The sequence below is a fragment of the Triticum urartu genome, chromosome 2A, assembly GCF_056163025.1.
Source record: "Triticum urartu cultivar PI428250 chromosome 2A, HENAU_Tu73, whole genome shotgun sequence".
Lineage (NCBI taxonomy): Eukaryota > Viridiplantae > Streptophyta > Magnoliopsida > Poales > Poaceae > Triticum > Triticum urartu.
The window spans coordinates 423,722,214-423,742,880 of NC_141874.1; the positions used below are offsets into that span (position 1 = coordinate 423,722,214).

Below are 20,667 nucleotides of genomic sequence, written 5' to 3' on the forward strand. Positions count from 1 at the left end.
TTTAATGAGTGCTCACAATCATAAAAGATGTCCAAGATAGTATATTTATATGTGAAAACCTCTCTTTCTTTATTACTTCCTATTGATTGCAACGATGACCAAAACTATGTTTGTCAACTCTCAGCAACTTTTATTCATCATACTCTTTATATGTGAAGTCATTACTCTCCATAAGATCCATATGATCTCTTTACTTCTTTTTTTATTCTTTCTCTTATCTTTTATTTTTATTCCCTCCAGATCATGGCAAGATAATCATGCCCTTGACTCATAACTAATCTTTATTATATAGCTCATGGACTCGATTACATAGAAGGATCATAAAGCAAAACTCAAAATTAGATCATACTAAAACTTTATTCTACTAAATCAAGATATAACCAAAAGGATCGAACTAAGAAAAACGGTAAAGATAGAGTGTGATGGTGATACGATACCGGGGCATCTCCCCCAAGCTTGGCAGTTGCCAAGGGGAGTGCCCATACCCATGTGTTTATATCTCTTTCCTCGGGGGTGGTGGAGATGATGATGATGATGATGACAATTGTGCCTTCAGCTTTTTCATATTGTAATTGAGAAGAGCGATCTCCTCCTTTAAATCATCGACCTCCGATTCCAGCTTCAGGATCTTGTCATATAAATCTCGTTTGCGTTTCTGCCGAAAATGAGAAGGAATAGATCGGTTGTGTGACACCCCCGTTTTAATCGTACACTAATCATACACGCAAATGTGTACGATCAAGATCAGGGACTCACGGGAAGATATCACAACACAACTCTACAAATAAAGTAAGTCATACAAGCATCATATTACAAGCTAGGGGCCTTGAGGGCTGGAATACAAGAGCTCGATCATAGACGAGTCAGCGGAAGCAACAATATCTGAGTACAGACATAAGTAAACAAGTTTGGCTTAAGAAGGCTAGCACAAACTGGGATACAGATCGAAAGAGGCGCAGGCCTCCTGCCTGGGATCCTCCTAAACTACTCCTGGTCATCGTCAGCGGCCTGCACGTAGTAGTAGGCACCTCCAGTATAGTAGGAGTTGTCGTCGACAGTGGCGTCTTGCTCCTAGGCTCCATCGTCTGGTCGCAGCAATCGGATATAGGAAAGGGGAAAAAGGGGGAGCAAAGCAACCGTGAGTACTCATCCAAAGTACTCGCAAGCAAGGAGCTACACTACATATGTATGCATTGGTACCAAATGGAAAAGGGGTATCATATGTGGACTAAACTGCAGAATGCCGGAATAAGAGGAGGATAGCTAGTCCTATCGAAGACTACGCTTCTGGTAACCTCCATCTTGCAGCAGAAGAAGAGAGTAGATGGTAAGTTCACCAAGTAGCATCGTATAGCATAGTCCTACCCGATGATCCTCCCCTCGTCTCCCTGTGAGAGAGCGATCACCGGGTTGTATCTGGTACTTGAAAGGGTGTGTTTTATTAAGTATCTGGTTCTAGTTGTCATAAGGTCAAGGTACAACTCCAAGTCGTCCTGTTACCGAAGATCACGACTATTCAAATAGATTAACTTCCCTGCAGGGGTGCACCACATTTCCCAACACGCTCGATCCCTTTTGTCCGGACACACTTTTCTGGGTCATGCCCGGCCTTGGAAGATCAACACGTCGCAGCCCCACCTAGGCACAACAGAGAGGTCAGCACGCCGGTCTAAATCCTATGGCGCAGGGGTCTAGGCCCATCGCCCATTGCACACCTGCACGTTGCGAACGCGGCCGGCGAGCAAACCTAGCCTCCCTTATACAAGAGCAGGCGTTCCAGTCCAACCCGGCGCGCGCCGCTCAGTCGCTGATGTCAATTTGGAATGTTATACATTAGATCATCATTGCATATCATATTTCATTTTGCATTTTGGTTGATCCTAGAAATTCTACGCAACTCAATGACCCACGAAGAGAGTTGGGTATTTCGTTATTTTCATATTTGAGTTTTCTCAAATTTTGAGAATAGGATCATTTGATTTTATTCATTTTATCATCAATTATTTCTATTACAAAAATATGAGAGAGGGAATAAAATAACTTTCCCAAAATAAAGAAATATTGAGGATTTAATAAAAAATCAAATAAGATTTTATTTCGGAGTTTTTCGGTGTTTTATTTGAATTTAGGAAAAATGTGCGTTTTTCAAAATTGCATTTAGGTCCCAAATAAATGTTCACCTTGTGTGGCTTGATTTTATAAGCCTGTGAAAATTTATTTCGGAATTTTTGGAGTCCGTTTAGTATTTCTTTTTATTTTTCTTCCGAGCGGAATATTTTTTTTTTTAAAAAGTGAACCGACCTAACCGGCCGTGTCCGGATAGGACTCTGGCCCGGCAGGCTTTAAAAGCCGGCCCGTCCCCCCCGGGGAGAAACCCTAGCCGCCCAGCCCCGCCCCACGCGGCGCCGCCGCCGCTGAGGTTCGCCGCCGCCTCGACTTCCGTGCCATCGTTCTTTTTGAAAAAAAATAGATCGGTTTTCGTTAGTTTTTTTTAAGATTCGGTTTTTTTAAATAGATTGGTTTTCCCGGTTTATTTAAATAGTGAGGGTTCGTCCGTTCGTTTGTTCTAGCGAGCGTTCGTCGTTTTTCTTTTTCTCGGATTAAATCCGCGATTTTTCTGATCGCGATTCCTGATCCGATTTTCGTTTTAGTATAACTTTTCGCTCGTTTATCGGAATCAGGCGATTCAAGCGCCTAGAGTTTCGTCTCGAAACCCTCTATCCGTTTAACCAACTTAAACAAGATTTTGCTACTGTAAAATTTGCCTTAGATCCAGATTACTAGAACGAAGTTGTTTTCTTTCGCCGTTTGACTTTCGTTGCTTCGTTCGATTTGATTCTTTTTGCCAATCGGAGTTCTTAAGTTGAACCTTCTGGTTAGATCTCTTATTTGAGTTTTACCTGTGCATTAGATGAGTACTTATTTTATGCTTGTTTGTTTGTCTGTGATAGAGTACCCGGAGTGCGCCGCTTGTTACTTCGAATCGTTAGGTTTCCCGGATCATCAGCAAGGAAAGTAACACTTTGATCATACCTTTTCTACTACCCAGTTTTATTGCATTAGATCAATCCTCACACATTGCATGACTAGGATCTAATTAAATTGTGGGATGGGAAGTAGATGAGGTAGTACCTATTACCTGTTTATTATCAAACCTTTGGGAGTTACTTCTACGTTTGCTTATTATGCCATGCTATGCTAGTAGACGTGGATTGGGTGAGTTATATCCATGACAGATGTGAGATTGTTAATTAATGGTTTATCTAAGGTGACAACTTAAACACACATCTGGGTGGATTGAGGCACCTGGGTATTCCAGGACTTGCCTGTTTTCTTTTGGACCGCCACCCAGGCTCAAAGGGATCATGAGACTATTCATACTAGAAACTTTCATGTGCAGCCACAAGCTATTATGGGCTCTAGCATAGTTGACTAAGTTGTGCGAACTCTTACAGTGGTAGACTAGCAGATGTAGGGGATGTAGGTGGTACGGTCTACCCGATCGTAATGTGCTAGCGCTTCTGAAAGACTATGTCTCGGTCATCCGTCTTCTCAAACACCATGTAGTGCTAGAAACCAAACGGAGGCGATCGAGTCTTGTGGGGAAAAGTGCGCAAACCTCTGCAGAGTGTAATAAACTAATCATGATTAGCCGTGTCCCTGGTTATGGACATCTTGAGTATCTAGTACTTGGATTTTCATGTGAATCTCAACATGTTACTCTAAATTAATTTTGTTGGGTTATGTTTAATGATGATGCTTAATTGGGATTGAGAATGCTGTCAACCATTCTCAATGTTTAACAACCACCATGATAGTTAAATAAATTATTCCTTTGAAGTAGGGAAAAATTGGCTTTACGCAAAACTATAACCATAGAGCTTTCCACCAGCCAAATATGCATATAGTACAGTTGTTTCATTCCATTACTCTCTATGTGTTACCTTGCCAGCATATTCCATGTGCTGACCCGTTTTCGGGCTGCAACGTTAGTGTTGCAGACTTTTCAGACGACGATTAAGGAGTTTTAGGTCGTGGTTCTATACTAAGTGATGCCGTTGGAGTTGATGGACTCACTTATTTTCCAAGCCTTCCGCTGTTATCGTTATTAGATGGCCTTAAGCCATATTTATTGTAATAAGTTCTCTTTTGAGACACTCGATGTAATAAGTGTGTGATTGCTACTCTGCTATAAATCCTCCGAGTACTGTGTGGTGTCAGCATTACTGATCCAGGGATGACACCGGAGCACAGAGATCAGACTGTTTGAGGTCTGGTCGCTACAGAGATGGTATCAGAGCACACGCTGACTGTAGGACACGACCACTAAGCTAAAGACCTAGATCACTTTTCACTCTCTTCTCTTCTGACCTCTCATCTTTTCTACTCTTTAGGATGGCGGATGCAAGGAACAAGTTCATGCAACCGGATGAAGATACACCCTTTGGACGACACTTGAAGGAAGTCACTAGATACCTGAACATAGGAGTACCAAGCTTCACCGGAACCTACAACGCCACTTTACCTGAAGAAGAGCGCTGGATGATTCAAGTTCAAGTTCCAGGAAGGACGTTCATGCCAGTCACTGAGCCCATAGAGTTTTCTTTTGATGCACCAACTTGGAGTCAGAAAGAGCATGGCAGCTCACATCGCCATGGGACACATTGGAGAAGTCTACCGCAAGGATCTCAAGGATACTATCTACCAGATTTGTGGACGCCAAGATGAGCACTGGGAGATGATCAGCACCAGGAAGGATAGATCAATCGCAGCTTTTATCCAGGAGTTAAACCAGCACATCGACGATAGGAGAACCAGATGTGCGCCGACATGATAGATCTGAAGAAGGCTAAGACTAGAATCAAGGAACTGGAGGAAGAACTCAAGGCTACACGTGAGGATTATGAAGAGGAAATTGAAGTATTGGTGGAGAAGAATGACGACCTGATCAAGAAGATTGGAATATTTATGGGAGGCCCTACGCCAGTAGAGGAAGACGAAGAACCCCAGGAGATTAGCCTGGAAGACTACAACATCATCGACGGCACCAACTCGGAACCAGATAGTAGCGATGATGACTATGTTGATGAAGCTGGGGCAGATATCATGGAGTCTGCAACCGAAGAATATCTCTAGTAGACCACCTCATCAGTAGTAGTAGTCCACCATGTAAATATAGTAGTCCGAGCACTTTTGCGATAGTTAGATCGATTGTATGCCCTTGTTTGATTGATTGAAGTGAATTGTTTTGTTTTGCCTCATGTGCATATGGGTAGTGTTTTCTCTTTAGACCCCATCTATTCTTATATCTCATCTTTTCTAAACCCTCAGATGCCTCCGAGACGTGACCCCGGATTTGCCTTTCCACCGGAGCTCACCCAGTTGATCCAGCAGCAGAACACATTGATGCAGTTGCTAGTCCAGAATCAGAATCAGGGGAACAACAACAAAAACCCACCACCACCACCACCACCTATTGACCACTTAGCCCATTTTCTTAGGCTGAATCCGCCGGTGTTTTCTAGTAGCACCGAGCCAATAGTAGCAGATGATTGGCTCCGCAAGACAGCTAGGGAGTTGACCACAGTAGGATGCACAGATGCGGAGAAGGTGAATTTTGCCGCACATCAGTTAGAAGGACCAGCAGCATCATGGTGGGAGAATTTCACAACCACTTTCCCAGTTGACACTGTCACATGGGACCAGTTTCAGCAAGCTTTTCGTACTGCACATGTTTCAGCAGGAGCTATGGCCATGAAGAAGCGTGAGTTTCGCAACTTGCGCCAAGGAGGAAGGACAGTTGGCCAGTATGTGGAGGAATTTAGTAAGTTAGCACGTTATGCACCAGATGACGTCGCTACGGATGCAGCTAAGCAGGAGAAGTTTCTAGAAGGACTGAATGATGAGTTGAGCATGCAGTTGATGGTAGCCACCTTCAACAACTACCATGAGTTGGTAGATCATGCTCTTATGATTGAAGGCAAGCAGCAGCAAATTGAGAATCGCAAGAGGAAGTATGGAAAAGGAAAGTACAATTCAGGAGCTCAGCAGAAGACACGTTTTACCCCTAGACCGGGAGGACATTTTCAGCATACCCATGGAGGAGGTAGATCGCACAATCACAATGGCACCAAGAATGGAAATGGCAATGTTGGAAGCAACGGCCAGAACCGCACCAACCCCTCAACCCCAGCCAAGAAGGACCTGAGCCAAGTCACTTGCTTTAAGTGTAAGAAGACCGGACATTATGCCAATGAATGTCCTAAAGGCCAAAATGGCAATGGAAGTTCTGGGAAGAAGCCGAACCCTTTCAATAGGGGACAGGTGAACCACGTTAGCGTGGAGGAGGTTGAAGCTCAGCCCGATGCAGTAATAGGTAAGTTTTTGGTTAAGTCATTTACTGCACTCGTTCTTTCTGATACTGGTGCATCGCATTCATACATCTCAAGGGGATTTGTGGATAAGTATAACCTACCAACCCAAGCCCTTAGGTCACCCATGTTAGTAACCTCGCCTGGAGCAGAGTATGTGGCTAGTCTATGGTGTGATCGGTTGCCATTAAGGATTGGTAACTATGTTTTCCCTCAGACCTAATAGTATTGGAATCTCAAGGATTGGATGTGATATTAGGCATGGATTGGTTATCAAAGTATGAAGGGAATATTGAAGGTCCTAGTAAGTCAATTTTTCTTACCACCCCAGAAGGGAGAAGGATCAAGTATGTATCCCGGCATGTGCCAAAGAGGACTCAAGTGAATTGCCTAACAGGAGTTGTGCAGGAGGAAGTACCAGTGGTAAGGGATTTCCCTAATGTATTTCCAGAAGAGTTGCCAGGCATGCCACCGGATAGAGATATTGAGTTTTTGATTGAGATATTGCCAGGCACAGGGCCAATATCAAAGAGACCATATAGGATGCCAGCAAAGGATTTGGTGGAAATTAAGAAGCAGATTAAGGAGTTACTAGATAAGGGATATATTCGCCCAAGTTCTTCGCCTTGGGGATCGCCAGTACTACTAGTGGAGAAGAAGGATGGATCGTTAAGGATGGTTGTTGATTATCGAGGATTGAATGAAGTAACAATCAAGAACAAGTACCCACTACCAATGATTAATGATCTGTTTGATCGATTGCAAGGAGCTAAGGTATTTTCCAAGATCGATCTGCGATCAGGATACCACCAGTTGAAGATTCAAGAACAGGATATTCCGAAGACAGCTTTTACCACCAGGTATGGGCTGTATGAGTATACCGTTATGTCATTTGGTCTGACTAACGCCCCTGCCTATTTTATGAACATGATGAACAAAGTGTTTATGGAGTTTCTGGATAAGTTCGTTGTAGTGTTCATTGATGATATCCTGGTTTATTCGAAGAATGAAGAGGAACATAAGGAGCATTTGCGTTTGGTACTTGGAAAGCTCAGAGAACATCAATTATATGCCAAGTTCAGCAAATGTGAGTTTTGGTTGAAGGAAGTAGGATTCCTCGGACACGTTATATCTGGAGAAGGTATAGCAGTTGATCCCACTAAAGTTGATACCGTGACCAAGTGGGAAGCCCCAACAAAAGTTGGAGAGATCCGGAGTTTTCTTGGACTCACAGGATACTACCGGAGATTTATTGAGAATTTCTCAAAGATTGCGAAGCCTATGACAGAGTTGCTGAAGAAAGATACCAAGTTCATATGGACGGAGGAATGTGAGGCTAGTTTCCAGGAGTTGAAGAAACGTTTGGTTACCTCACCAGTGTTGATTTTGCCAGACCAGACAAAAGATTATGAGGTGTATTGCGACGCTTCACGTCGAGGACTTGGAGCAGTGCTTATGCAGGAAGGGAGAGTTGTTTCATATGCCTCAAGACAACTGAAGCCTCATGAGTTGAATTATGCCACGCACGATTTGGAGTTAGCAGCCGTAGTGCATGCTTTGAAAACATGGAGACATTTCCTCATTGGAAATCATTGTGAGGTGTACACGGATCATAAGAGTTTGAAGTACATTTTCACACAGAAGGAGTTGAATCTCAGACAAAGGAGATGGTTGGAGCTTATCAAGGATTATGATATGAAATTGCATTATCACCCCGGAAAGGCTAATGTAATAGCTGACGCATTAAGCCGTAAGAGCCATGTCAATACGTTAATGACGGGAGAAATACTCAAGGAGTTAGAAGAAAATCTTCGTGAACTATGTGTGGAAATAGTTCCGAGAGGCTATGTAGCAGCATTGGAGGTTCAGTCAACTTTGATGGATAGAATCAGAGAAGCTCAGAAAACTGACAAAGAGATTGCCGCTATAAAGGAGAAACTTAGTAAAGGAAAAGCTAAAGGATTTCGTGAGGACGAGCACGATACCATATGGTTTGAAGACCGTGTTTACGTGCCTAATGACCCGGAGATCAGGAAGTTGATTTTGCAAGAGGCACACGATTCACCGTATTCGATTCACCCAGGAAATACCAAGATGTATTTGGATTTGAAGGATATTTTCTGGTGGACCGGAATGAAGAAGGATATTGCGGAGTACGCATCAGTTTGTGATGTATGTCAGAGAGTAAAGGCAGAGCATCAGAAGCCAGCAGGACTGTTACAACCATTACCGATACCCGAATGGAAGTGGGATAAGCTAGGCATGGATTTTATCACGGGATTACCCAGGACACGTTCTGGCTATGACTCGATTTGGGTTGTAGTTGATCGATTGACGAAAGTAGCTCATTTCATCCCAGTAAAGACCACTTACACTAGTGCTAAGTTGGCAAAGATATACATGACCAGGATCGTATGTCTGCATGGAGTTCCAAGGAGTATCATATCAGATAGAGGAACCCAGTTTACCTCAAAGTTCTGGAAGCAGTTGCATGAAACTTTGGGAACCAAGCTAGAATTCAGTACAACTTTTCATCCACAAACAGATGGACAGACCGAGAGAGTCAATCAGATTTTGGAGGATATGCTGAGAGCTTGTGCGCTAAATTATGGATCTAGTTGGGACGATAATTTTCCATATGCAGAGTTCTCTTACAACAACAGTTATCAAACCAGTTTAAAGATGGCCCCTTTCGAAGCCTTGTACGGAAGGAGGTGCAGGACACCGTTGTCATGGGACGAAGTTGGAGACCGCCAGTTGTTTGGACCTGACTTGATTAAAGAGTCTGAACAGAAGGTGAAGCTGATTCGCGATAGGGTCAAGGTAGCCCAATCCAGACAGAAGAGTTATGCAGATTCTAAACGTAAGGAGACAGTTTACGAAGTTGGAGATAGAACTTATCTTCGAGTATCACCACTTCGGGGAACAAAGCGTTTTGGAGTTAAAGGGAAGTTAGCACCACGATTTGTAGGACCATATCGAGTTTTGGAATGTATGGGAGAAGTGGCCTACAAGTTGGAATTGCCTGAAGGATTGTCAGGAGTTCATAATGTGTTCCATGTTTCTCAGTTAAAGAAGTTCCACGCGGAGATGGCTGACATACCGTTGAGAAACACAGTGCCATTGGAAACTATTCAGTTGGATAACGATTTGACCTACGAGGAGAAACCAATTAAGATTCTCGAGTTTGCCAGCCGAGTTACCCGCAGTAAGGTTATCAAGTTTTGCAAAGTTCAGTGGAGCCACCACACAGAGGATGAAGCCACCTGGGAACGAGAGGAAGATTTACTCAAGGACCACCCTCACCTATTTTCTAGCCAACCCGAATCTCGAGGGCGAGATTCATCTTAAGGGGGGTAGGTTTGTAACATCCCAAAATTTCAATTTGGAATGTTATACATTAGATCATCATTGCATATCATATTTCATTTTGCATTTTGGTTGATCCTAGAAATTCTACGCAACTCAATGACCCACGGAGAGAGTTGGGGATTTCGTTATTTTCATATTTGAGTTTTCTCAAATTTTGAGAATAGGATCATTTGATTTTATTCATTTTATCATCAATTATTTCTATTACAAAAATATGAGAGAGGGAATAAAATGACTTTCCCAAAATAAAGAAATATTGAGGATTTAATAAAAAATCAAATATGATTTTATTTCGGAGTTTTTCGGTGTTTTATATGAATTTAGGAAAAATGTGCGTTTTTCAAAATTGCATTTAGGTCCCAAATAAATGTTCACCTTGTGCGGCTTGATTTTAGAAGCCCGTGAAAATTTATTTCAGATTTTTTAGAGTCCATTTAGTATTTCTTTTTATTTGTCTTCCGAGCGGAATAATTTTAAAAAAAAGTGAACCGACCTAACCGGGTTGTGTCCGGATAGGACTCTGGCCCGGCAGGTTTTAAAAGCCGGCCCAGCCCCCCCGGGGAGAAACCCTAGTCGCCCAGCCCCGCCCCACGCCGCGCCGCCGCCGCCCGCCGCCGCCTCCCGCCGCCGCCGCCGCCGAGGTTCGCCGCCGCCTCGACTTCCGTGCCATCGGTTTTTTTTAAAAAGATCGGTTTTCGTTGATTTTTTTAGATTCGGTTTTTTAAATAGATTGGTTTTTACGGTTTATTTAAATAGTGAGCGTTTGTCCGTTCGTTTGTTCTAGCGAGCGTTCGTTGTTTTTCTTTTTCTCGGATTAAATCCGCGATTTTTCTGATCGCGATTCCTGATCCGATTTTCGTTTTAGTATAACTTTTCGCTCGTTTATCGGAATCAGGCGATTCAAGCGCCTAGAGTTTCGTCTCGAAACCCTCTATCCGTTTAACCAACTTAAACAAGATTTTGCTACTGTAAAATTTGCCTTAGATCCAGATTACTAGAACGAAGTTGTTTTCTTTCGCCGTTTGACTTTCGTTGCTTCGTTCGATTTGATTCTTTTTGCCAATCGGAGTTCTTAAGTTGAACCTTCTGGTTAGATCTCTTATTTGAGTTTTACCTATGCATTAGATGAGTACTTATTGTATGCTTGTTTGTTTTTCTGCGATAGATTATCCGGAGTGCGCCGCTTGTTACTTCGAATCGTTAGGTTTCCTGGTTCATCAGCAAGGCAAGTAACACTTTGATCATACCTTTTCTACTACCCAGTTTTATTGCATTAGATCAATCCTCACACATTGCATGACTAGGATCTAATTAAATTGTGGGATGGGAAGTAGATGAGGTAGTACCTATTACCTGTTTATTATCAAACCTTTGGGAGTTACTTCTACGTTTGCTTATTATGCCATGCTATGCTAGTAGACGTGGATTGGGTGAGTGATATCCATGACAGATGTGAGATTGTTAATTAATGGTTTATCTAAGGTGGCAACTTAAACACACATCTGGGTGGATTGAGGCACCTGGGTATTCCAGGACTTGCCTGTTTTCTTTTGGACCGCCACCCAGGCTCAAAGGGATCATGAGACTATTCATACTAGAAACTTCCGTGTGCAGCCACAAGCTATTATGGGCTCTAGCATAGTTGACTAAGTTGTGCGAACTCTTACAGTGGTAGACTAGCAGATGTAGGGGATGTAGGTGGTACGGTCTACCCGATCGTAAGGTGCTAGCGCTTCTGAAAGACTATGTCTCGGTCATCCGTCTTCTCAAACACCATGTAGTGCGAGAAACCAAACGGAGGCGATTGAGTCTTGTGGGGAAAAGTGTGCAAACCTCTGCAGAGTGTAATAAACTAATCATGATTAGCCGTGTCCCCAGTTATGGACATCTTGAGTATCTAGTACTTGGATTTTCATGTGAATCTCAACATGTTACTCTAAATTAATTTTGTTGGGTTATGTTTAATGATGATGCTTAATTGGGATTGAGAATGCTGTCAACCATTCTCAATGTTTAACAACCACCATGATAGTTAAATAAATTATTCCTTTGAAGTAGGGAAAAATTGGCTTTACGCAAAACTGTAACCATAGAGCTTTCCACCAGCCAAATATGCATATAGTATAGTTGTTTCATTCCATTACTCTCTATGTGTTACCTTGCCAGCATATTCCATGTGCTGACCTGTTTTCGGGCTGCAACGTTAGTGTTGCAGACTTTTCAGACGACGATTAAGGAGTTTTAGGTCGTGGTTCTATACTCAGTGATGCCGTTCGAGTTGATGGACTCACTTATTTTCCAAGCCTTCCGCTGTTATCGTTATTAGATGGCCTTAAGCCATATTTATTGTAATAAGTTCTCTTTTGAGACACTTGATGTAATAAGTGTGTGATTGTTACTCTGCTATAAATCCTCCGAGTACTGTGTGGTGTCAGCATTACTGATCCAGGGATGACACTGGAGCACAGAGATCAGACTGTTTGAGGTCTGGTCGCTACATTCGGCTGATACCACGATGTCGAGTGCCCATAACTGTTCCCGTGTAGTTGGTTAGTGCGTATAGGCTAGTGGCCAGACTCAGATCAAATACCCAGATCTCGTTAAGCGTGTTATTTTGAAATAACCGCGGACGCCGACCAGGGCCAGTCCCACCTCTCTCCTAGGTGGTCTCAACCTACCCTGTCGCTCCGCCACAAAGATCCACTCAGAGGGCCGTCAGGACAAACGTCCTTTCGGACCCAATCCGTGAATCACTCGCGGGTACTCTACGAGCCGACCCGACTTTAGTCACCACAAATATCATATATTATGTATAAGCATATACTCGTGATCACCTCTCGAGTGATCACGACCCGATAGTATAGCATGGTAGACATGCAAGAATGTAGGGCCAAATCGAATACTAGCATCCTATACTAAGCATGTAGCAGTGCAGGTAAAGGTAACAACAGTAGTAGCAAGGACAAGCTATACATCAGGATAGGATTAACGAAAAGCAGTAACATGATACACTACTCTAATGCAAGCAGTAGAGAGAAGAATAGGCGATATCTGGTGATCAGGGGGGGCTTGCCTGGTTTCTCTGGCAAGAGAGAGGGGTCGTCAACACCGTAGTCATACTGGGTAGCGGCGACATCGGTCTCGTAGTCCATCGGAGAGAAGAGGGGGAAGAAACAATGAATATAATGCAAACAGATGCATAACAATGCATGACAAGACAAGTAGCGGTGCTAGGGGTGCCCTAACGCGGTATGAGGTGATACCGGTGAAGGGGGAAAACATCCGGGAAAATATCCCCGGTGTTTCGCATTTTCGGATAGATGAATCTGAGGGGGAAAGTTGCGTGTTCGCTATGCTAGGGATGCATGGCGAACGAACGGGCTGCCTAACCGAATTCGTCTCGTCATTCTAAGCAACTTTCATGTACCAAGTTTTTCCATCCGAGTTACGTATTATTTTATATTAATTTTCTAAAGTTTTAACAATATTCTAGAATTAATATATTTAGCTTAAACCGAATTGACCAAGTCAATTTGACTAGTCAAAAGGACATGTGTGGCCCACATGTCATAGACTCTAAACCTAACTTATTTAAAAAGAGGGCCTACATGTCATCTACTACTAGAGTAACTTAGCACTAATAAAACTAGCTAAGGAGCAAAAATAATCCTAAAACTAATCCATCTAATTAAATTGGACCTAAACTAATTTTGGGGCAGCCCCACACACATGGCACATCGGCCACACACACTCACACGCCGCACGAATATCACACACACACACACACACACACTCCTACACAGCACACACACACACGCTGCTTTAGGGCAGCCCTACACACATGGGCACACCGGCCACACACATGCTGTACACACATCACACACACCTACAGAATACACACACAGAGCACGTAGCTAGGAGTTACTTCTGTTCCCTTTTCATAAAACAAAGCATTTTGTGATTTTGATAGGATTTAATCCATTCATTGAAAGGATTTGGTCCAGTGGGATAAAATGGAGTTTGTGAAGTATACTTTCTACTCATATTTTTTACACATATTAACAACTGTTTAACCGTTGATTAGGGACTGTTTAGGGGGTTAGTCAACCTAGAATTTGAAAAGCTAACTAGTAGCAAGCTACAGTAGCTAGTAGCAGTAGTAATTCAGCGTAGCAGCAGCGGCATGCATACGAGTTGGGCGAGGGGCGCGGCGCTGCGGCCGGCGGCGAGTGGCGAGCGCAGGGAAGGAGGCGTGCAGGCAAGGGGAGACAGCAGCAGCTGCTGCTGGCAGGACACAGGGGCGCAGCCTGGTGGCGCGTGCGCAGTCAGCGGGCGGCGCCAGCGCAGTCTGCGGTCGCACAGGGCGCGACAGCGCACTTCCTGGACGAGGCAGGGCTGGGCGAAACGGCGCAGGATGCGGCAATAACAGCAAACGGGGCGACGGGCGAGGCACGGGGACGTGGGTGGCTGCAGGGGAGCGCGTGCGTGGACAGTCGCAGCGGGCATTGAGGAACGACAGTGGGCAGAAGACTACAGCGGCAGTAGGCAACAGTGGGCATGGGCGGGGCGTTAGAGACGAGCCGCAGAAGAGGCGCTGCAGGGCGCGTACTGCAGCGTGGATGCATGGGCGGACGGTGTGCGAGCGCGTGCGGGAGGAGAGCTCCGGCCATGGCGGACTGCGGAGCCGAAGCTCACGGGTAACGGTGTACGGCGACTACGGCGACGAGAGAAAGGGGGAACGGGGTGGTGCTCACCGTGCAGGCGCAAGGAGGCCCGTCGAGTGGCTTAGGAGCAGCAGAGGTGGCCGACGTCGTCGTGGTTCGTCGGCGACCCGAGGAGGAAGAAGCTTCGATCCGGCATTGCAGCATGAGGAGCTCCAACGGGTGGCAGCAGTTGATGCAGAGGAAGACGATGAAGCGGATGGACGTGGTCCTAGGCGGTGGGGGGCATGGTGGCCGCGGTAGGATGATATGGCCGGCGACGCGGGCGCACAACGAGGTGGATCTGGACGCGAGGGAGTGACGAGGGAGAGAGGAGGCGTGGGAAAAATATCTGCCCAGGGGGAGTGGAGCTGACGAGGCCGAGAGGGAGGAGGGCGCCTGCCTTATCCCCTCGCCGACGCCGACAAGGTGGTTCGACAGGGCGTCGCTCCTGTTGCGATCGCGCCAGGGGAACAGGTGGAGTAGGCGACCGGTTGGGGCTAGGTGGGCTAGCTGGCTGAGCTGGGCCGAGGCCCAGGGGCTTTTCTTATTTATTTAACCTTTTGGATATCTTGTCTTTTTTATTTAATTTTCTATTTTTCTTTTAGTTTCATTTTATTTATTTATTTTAGTTTTGTAAAACATAATTTTTAGCATATAAATTAGTAGTAATAATTAGGCTACTGCCACAAAAAGTTTAACACTACAATAAAATAGATTTGTACTTGTTTTATTATTAAAGGCATTTAATAATTGCTTTTAGCCCATGTTTTAATTAGTTAAGGGCAGTAAACCACTTTGCAAAGATGTTGGTTCACAACCATAATTAGTTATGCAATATTTTCCACACTCTGCACATTTTAGTTTGCATGTTTGAGAATTCTAAATTTTGACTTCAATTTGAATTTGGATTTTGAACTGTGTTTGAATGCAAAGGGGGATTAGTAACAGTAAGAGTGATGACATGGCACCATTAGCATGGGATTATTGTAGCTTAATTATCCTGGCGTCACAGGTTGTTAGACAGTTTAGCCCTCTTAGGGAGACTAGACTTCTTGAACTTCATGTGCATATCCCCAGGTTGAGGTAGAGGAACCTCCTCCTCCGAACTTGAATAATTGATCCTTCTTAAATGAGCATCCTCCTCATCATCCATAGTTCGACCATAAGGAGATAGGTCCCCATAGGTCTTTGGGTCAGCAATGAGGTGTGAGACATAGCTCTTTCCGTCATAGTCTTGAGATGACATCTTGCTCTAAATCTGCAGCAGAAACAACTTGAAACAAAAACAGGAGATATTTGCGTGGTATGGTGGTCAAAACCTTCGGAGATTATATAATGATTTTTTACTGACCAAAATAAGTATCGTGCAAGAAAACGGAGTCCGGAAAGCACACGATGTGCCCACGAGGCAGGGGGCGCGCCCAGGGGGGTAGGGCGCGCCCTCGACCCTCGTGGAAGCCTCGTGTCCTTCCCAGACTGCTTCTTATTTTCCTATTTTCTTAAATATTCCAAAACGGAGAAAAATTGCTATTAGAACTATTTTGGAGTCGGTTTACTTACCGTACCACATACCTCTTCCTTTTCAGAGTCTCAAACGTTCTGGAAAGTGTCCCTTATGTATTCCTTTGGGGTTACGGTTTCAATAACATTAGTTTCAACATTTATGGGATTACCTGAGATATAATGTTTGATTCTTTGACCGTTCACCACCCTCGGATTTGTGCCTTCGAAGTTATTGATTTTTATGGCGCCGGAACGATAAACCTCCTCGATAACGTAAGGACCTTCCCATTTAGAGAGGAGTTTTCCTACACAAAATCTTAAACGAGAGTTGTATAACAATACATAATCACCTACATTAAACTCATGTTTTTGTATCCTTTTGTCATGCCATCTTTCAAACTTTTCTTTAAACAGTTTGGCATTCTCATAGGCCTGGGTTCTCCATTCATCAAGTGAGCGAATGTCAAATAGTCTCTTCTCACCGGCAAGTTTGAAGTCATAGTTGAGATCTGTAATGGCCCAATATGCCTTATGTTCTAGTTCGAGAGGTAAGTGACATGCTTCTCCATAGACCATTTTATACGGAGACATACCCATAGGATTTTTATATCCAGTTCTATAAGCCCATAATGCATCATCAAGTTTCTTGGACCAATTCTTTCTAGATCTATTAACAGTCTTTTGCAAAATTAATTTAAGCTCTCTATTACTCAATTCTACTTGACCAATAGACTGTGGATGATGCGGAGATGCAATTCTATGATTAACATCATACTTAGAAAGCATTTTACAAAAAGCACCATGAATAAAATGTGAACCACCATCAGTCATTAAATATCTAGGGACTCCAAACCTCGGAAAAATAACTTCTTTAAGCATCTTGATAGAGGTGTTATGATCATCACTACTAGTTGGAATAGCTTCTACCCACTTAGTAACGTAATCAACAACAACGAAAATATGTGTATACCCATTAGAGGAAGGAAACAGTCCCATATAATCAAAGCCCCAAACATCAAATGGTCCAATAACAAGTGAATAATTCATAGGCATTTCTTGACGTCTACTAATATTACCAATTCTTTGACATTCATCACAAGACAAGACAAACTTACGTGCATCTTTGAAGAGAGTAGGCCAATAAAAACCGGATTGCAATACCTTATGTGCAGTTTTTTCTCCAGGATGGTGTCCTCCATAAGCCTCGGAGTGACACTTGCATAGGATCTGTTCCTGTTCATGCTCAGGTACACAACGTCTAATAACACCATCTACTCCTTCTTTATAAAGATGTGGGTCATCCCAGAAGTAATGTCTTAAATCATAGAAAAACTTTTTCTTTTGCTGGTATGTGAAACTAGGTGGTATAAATTTAGCAACAATATAATTAGCATAATCAGTGTACCATGGAGCAGTACGAGAAGCATTTATGAAAACTAATTGTTCATCAGGAAAGCTATCATCAATAGGTACTGGGTCATCAAGAACATTCTCTAACCTAGACAAGTTGTCTGCAACGGGGTTCTCAGCTCCCTTTCTATCAATAATATGCAAATCAAATTCTTGTAACAAGAGAACCCATCTAATAAGTCTAGGTTTAGCATATTTCTTTTCCATAAGATATTTAATAGCAGCATGATCAATGTGAACAGCTACTTTAGAATCAACAATATAAGGTCTAAACTTATCACAAGCAAATACAACTGCTAAAAATTATTTTTTAGTAGTAGCATAATTTCTTTGGGCACTGTCTAGAGTTTTACTAGCATATTGGATAACATTTAATTTCTTATCAACTCTTTGTCCTAGAACAGCACCTACAACATAATCACTAGCATCACACATAATTTCAAATGGTAAATTCCAATCAGGAGGTTGAACAATGGGTGCAGAAATCAAGACTTTCTTAAGTATTTCAAATGCTTCTACACAATCATCATCAAAGACAAAAGGAACATCTTTTTGTAAGAGATTAGTCAGAGGCCTGGAAATTTTTGAGAAGTCTTTAATGAACCTCCTATAAAAACCGGCATGACCAAGGAAACTTCTTATACCTTTAATGTCCTTAGGACATGACATCTTTTCAATAGCATCAACTTTAGCTTTACCAACTTCAATACCTCTTTCAGAAATTTTATGCCCCAAGACAATACCTTCATTAACCATAAAGTGGCACTTCTACCAATTGAAGACAAGATTAGTTTCTTCACATCTCTGCAAAACTTGATCAAGGTTGCTTAAGCAATCATCAAAAGAAGTTCCATATATGGAGAAATCATCCATGAAAACCTCAACAATCTTTCACAAAAGTCAGAGAATATAGCAGTCATACATCTTTGAAAGGTAGCAGGTGCATTGCATAAACCAAAAGGCATACGTCTATAGGCAAAGGTACCAAAAGGGCAAGTAAAAGTTGTCTTTTCTTCATCTTCTTTTGACACAGGAATTTGAGAGAAACCAGAATAACCATCTAGAAAGCAAAAATGTGTATGTTTGGATAATCTTTCTAGCATTTGATCAATAAAAGGTAAAGGGTAATGATCCTTTTTAGTAGCTTTATTTAATTTGCGGAAATCCATTACCATTCTATAACCTGTAACAATTCTTTGTGGGATGAATTCATCTTTATCATTAGGAACAACAATAATACCTCCCTTCTTAGGGACACAATGGACATGACTTACCCACTGACTATCAGCAACGGGATAAATTATACCTGCCTCCGGAAGCTTTAGTATTTCTTTTATTACCACTTCTTTCATCTTAGGATTTAACCGTCATTGCTGATCAACAACCGGTTTCATGTCTTTCTCCAATTTTATTTTGTCCTGGCATAGAGTGGGACTAATGCCCTTAAGATCATCAAGAGTATATCCAATAGCAGCACGGTGCTTCTTCAGAGTTTTCAATAATTTCTTTTCTTCATGCTCTGAAAGGTTAGCACTAATAATAACAGGATATATCTTTTTCTCATCGAGATAAGCATATTTAAGAGTATCAGGTAATGGTTTAAGCTCAAACACGAGATCACCCTTGGGTGGAGGAGGATCCCCTAGAATTTCAACAGGCAAGTTGTGTTTCAAAAGAGGTCCCTATTTAAAGAATACTTCATCTATTTCCCTTCTTTCATTCATAAACATATCATTTTCATGGTCTAACAAATATTGTTCTAAAGGATCATTAGGAGGCATGACAATAGAAGCAAGACCAATAATTTCATCTTTACTAGGCAATTCTTTATCATGGGGTTGTCTACGAAATTTAGCAAAATTAAACCCATGAGACATATCCCCCAAACCAATATTAACAACATCCTTTTTGCAATCTATCCTAGCATTAACAGTATTCAACAAGGGTCTACCAAATATAATGGGACAAAAGTCATCTTGTGGGGAACCAAGAACAAGAAAATCAGCAGGATATTTAACTTTCCCACACAAGACTTCAACATCTCTAACAATCCCAACTGGTGAAATAGTATCTCTATTGGCAAGCTTAATTGTAACATCTATTTCCTCTATCTCAGCAGGTGCAATATCATGCATAATTTCTTTGTATAAGGAATGAGGTATTGCACTTGCGCTAGCACTCATATCACATAAGCCATGATAGCAATGATCTCCTATTTTAACAGAAATAACAGGCATGCCGACAACAGGTCTATGTTTATTTTTAGTATCAGGTCTAGCAATTCTATCAACTTCATCACAGAAGTAAATAACATGCCCATCAATATTATCGGCCAAGAGATCTTTGACCATAGTAATACTAGGATCAACTTTAATTTGCTCCGGGGGTGTATGTGTTCTAGTATTACTTTTACGAACCACAGTTGAAGCTTTAGCATGATCATTTATTCTAACAGGGAAAGGTGGTTTCTCAATATAAGCAGTAGGAACAACAGGATCAACATTATAAGTGATAGTATTTTCTTCAACTTTAATAGGTGCAAATACTTTTACTTCAATGGGAGGATTATATTTAAACCACTTCTCCTTATGGAGATCAACATGAGTAGCAAAGGATTCACAGAAGGAGGCTACTATCTCAGAGTCAAGTCCATATTTAGTGCTAAATTCATGAAAAGCATCGGTATCCATAAAAGATTTAACACAATCAAACTTGGGTGTTATACCTAACTCCTTACCTTCGTCGAGATCCAATCTTCAGAGTTGCATTCAATTCTTTCCAATAAATCCTATTTGAATTCAATAGTCTTCATCATAAAAGAACCAGTACAAGAAGTATCGAGCATGGAGCGATTATTGAGAGAAAGCCGAGCATAAATTTTTTTGAATAATAATTTCTCTTGAGAGCTCATGATTGGGGCATGAATATAGCAGTGACTTAAGCCTCCCCCAAGCTTGAGCGACACTTTCTCCTTCACGAGCCAAAAATAATATATATAATTACGATCACGATGAACCAGATGCATAGGATAAAACTCCTGATGAAATTCCAATTTCAATCGGTTGTAGTTCCATGATCCCATATCATCACATAGCCTAAACTATGTCAATGCCTTTCCCTTCAAAGATAAAGGGAAGAACTTCTTCTTGATAACATCCTCGGGCATACATGCAAGCTTAAATAATCCACAAACTTCATCCACATAGATTAGGTGCAAATCGGGATGTAATGTTCCATCACCTGTGAAAGGATTAGCTAGTAGTTTCTCTATCATACCCAAAGGAATTTCAAAGTAAACATTTTTAGTA

At 42.4% G+C, this 20,667-nt stretch overlaps 1 long non-coding RNA gene across 1 annotated transcript; it reads right to left on the reverse strand.

Moving 5' to 3' along the window:
• Positions 1-763: 763 nt before the first annotated feature.
• Positions 764-14,893, reverse strand: LOC147985329 (uncharacterized). The gene is made up of 2 exons (XR_015616661.1): positions 14,498-14,893; positions 764-1,085 (listed from the first exon to the last, which is right to left on the reverse strand). It is a non-coding gene; the product is annotated as an uncharacterized LOC147985329 (long non-coding RNA).
• Between the last annotated feature and the right edge of the window lie 5,774 nt (positions 14,894-20,667).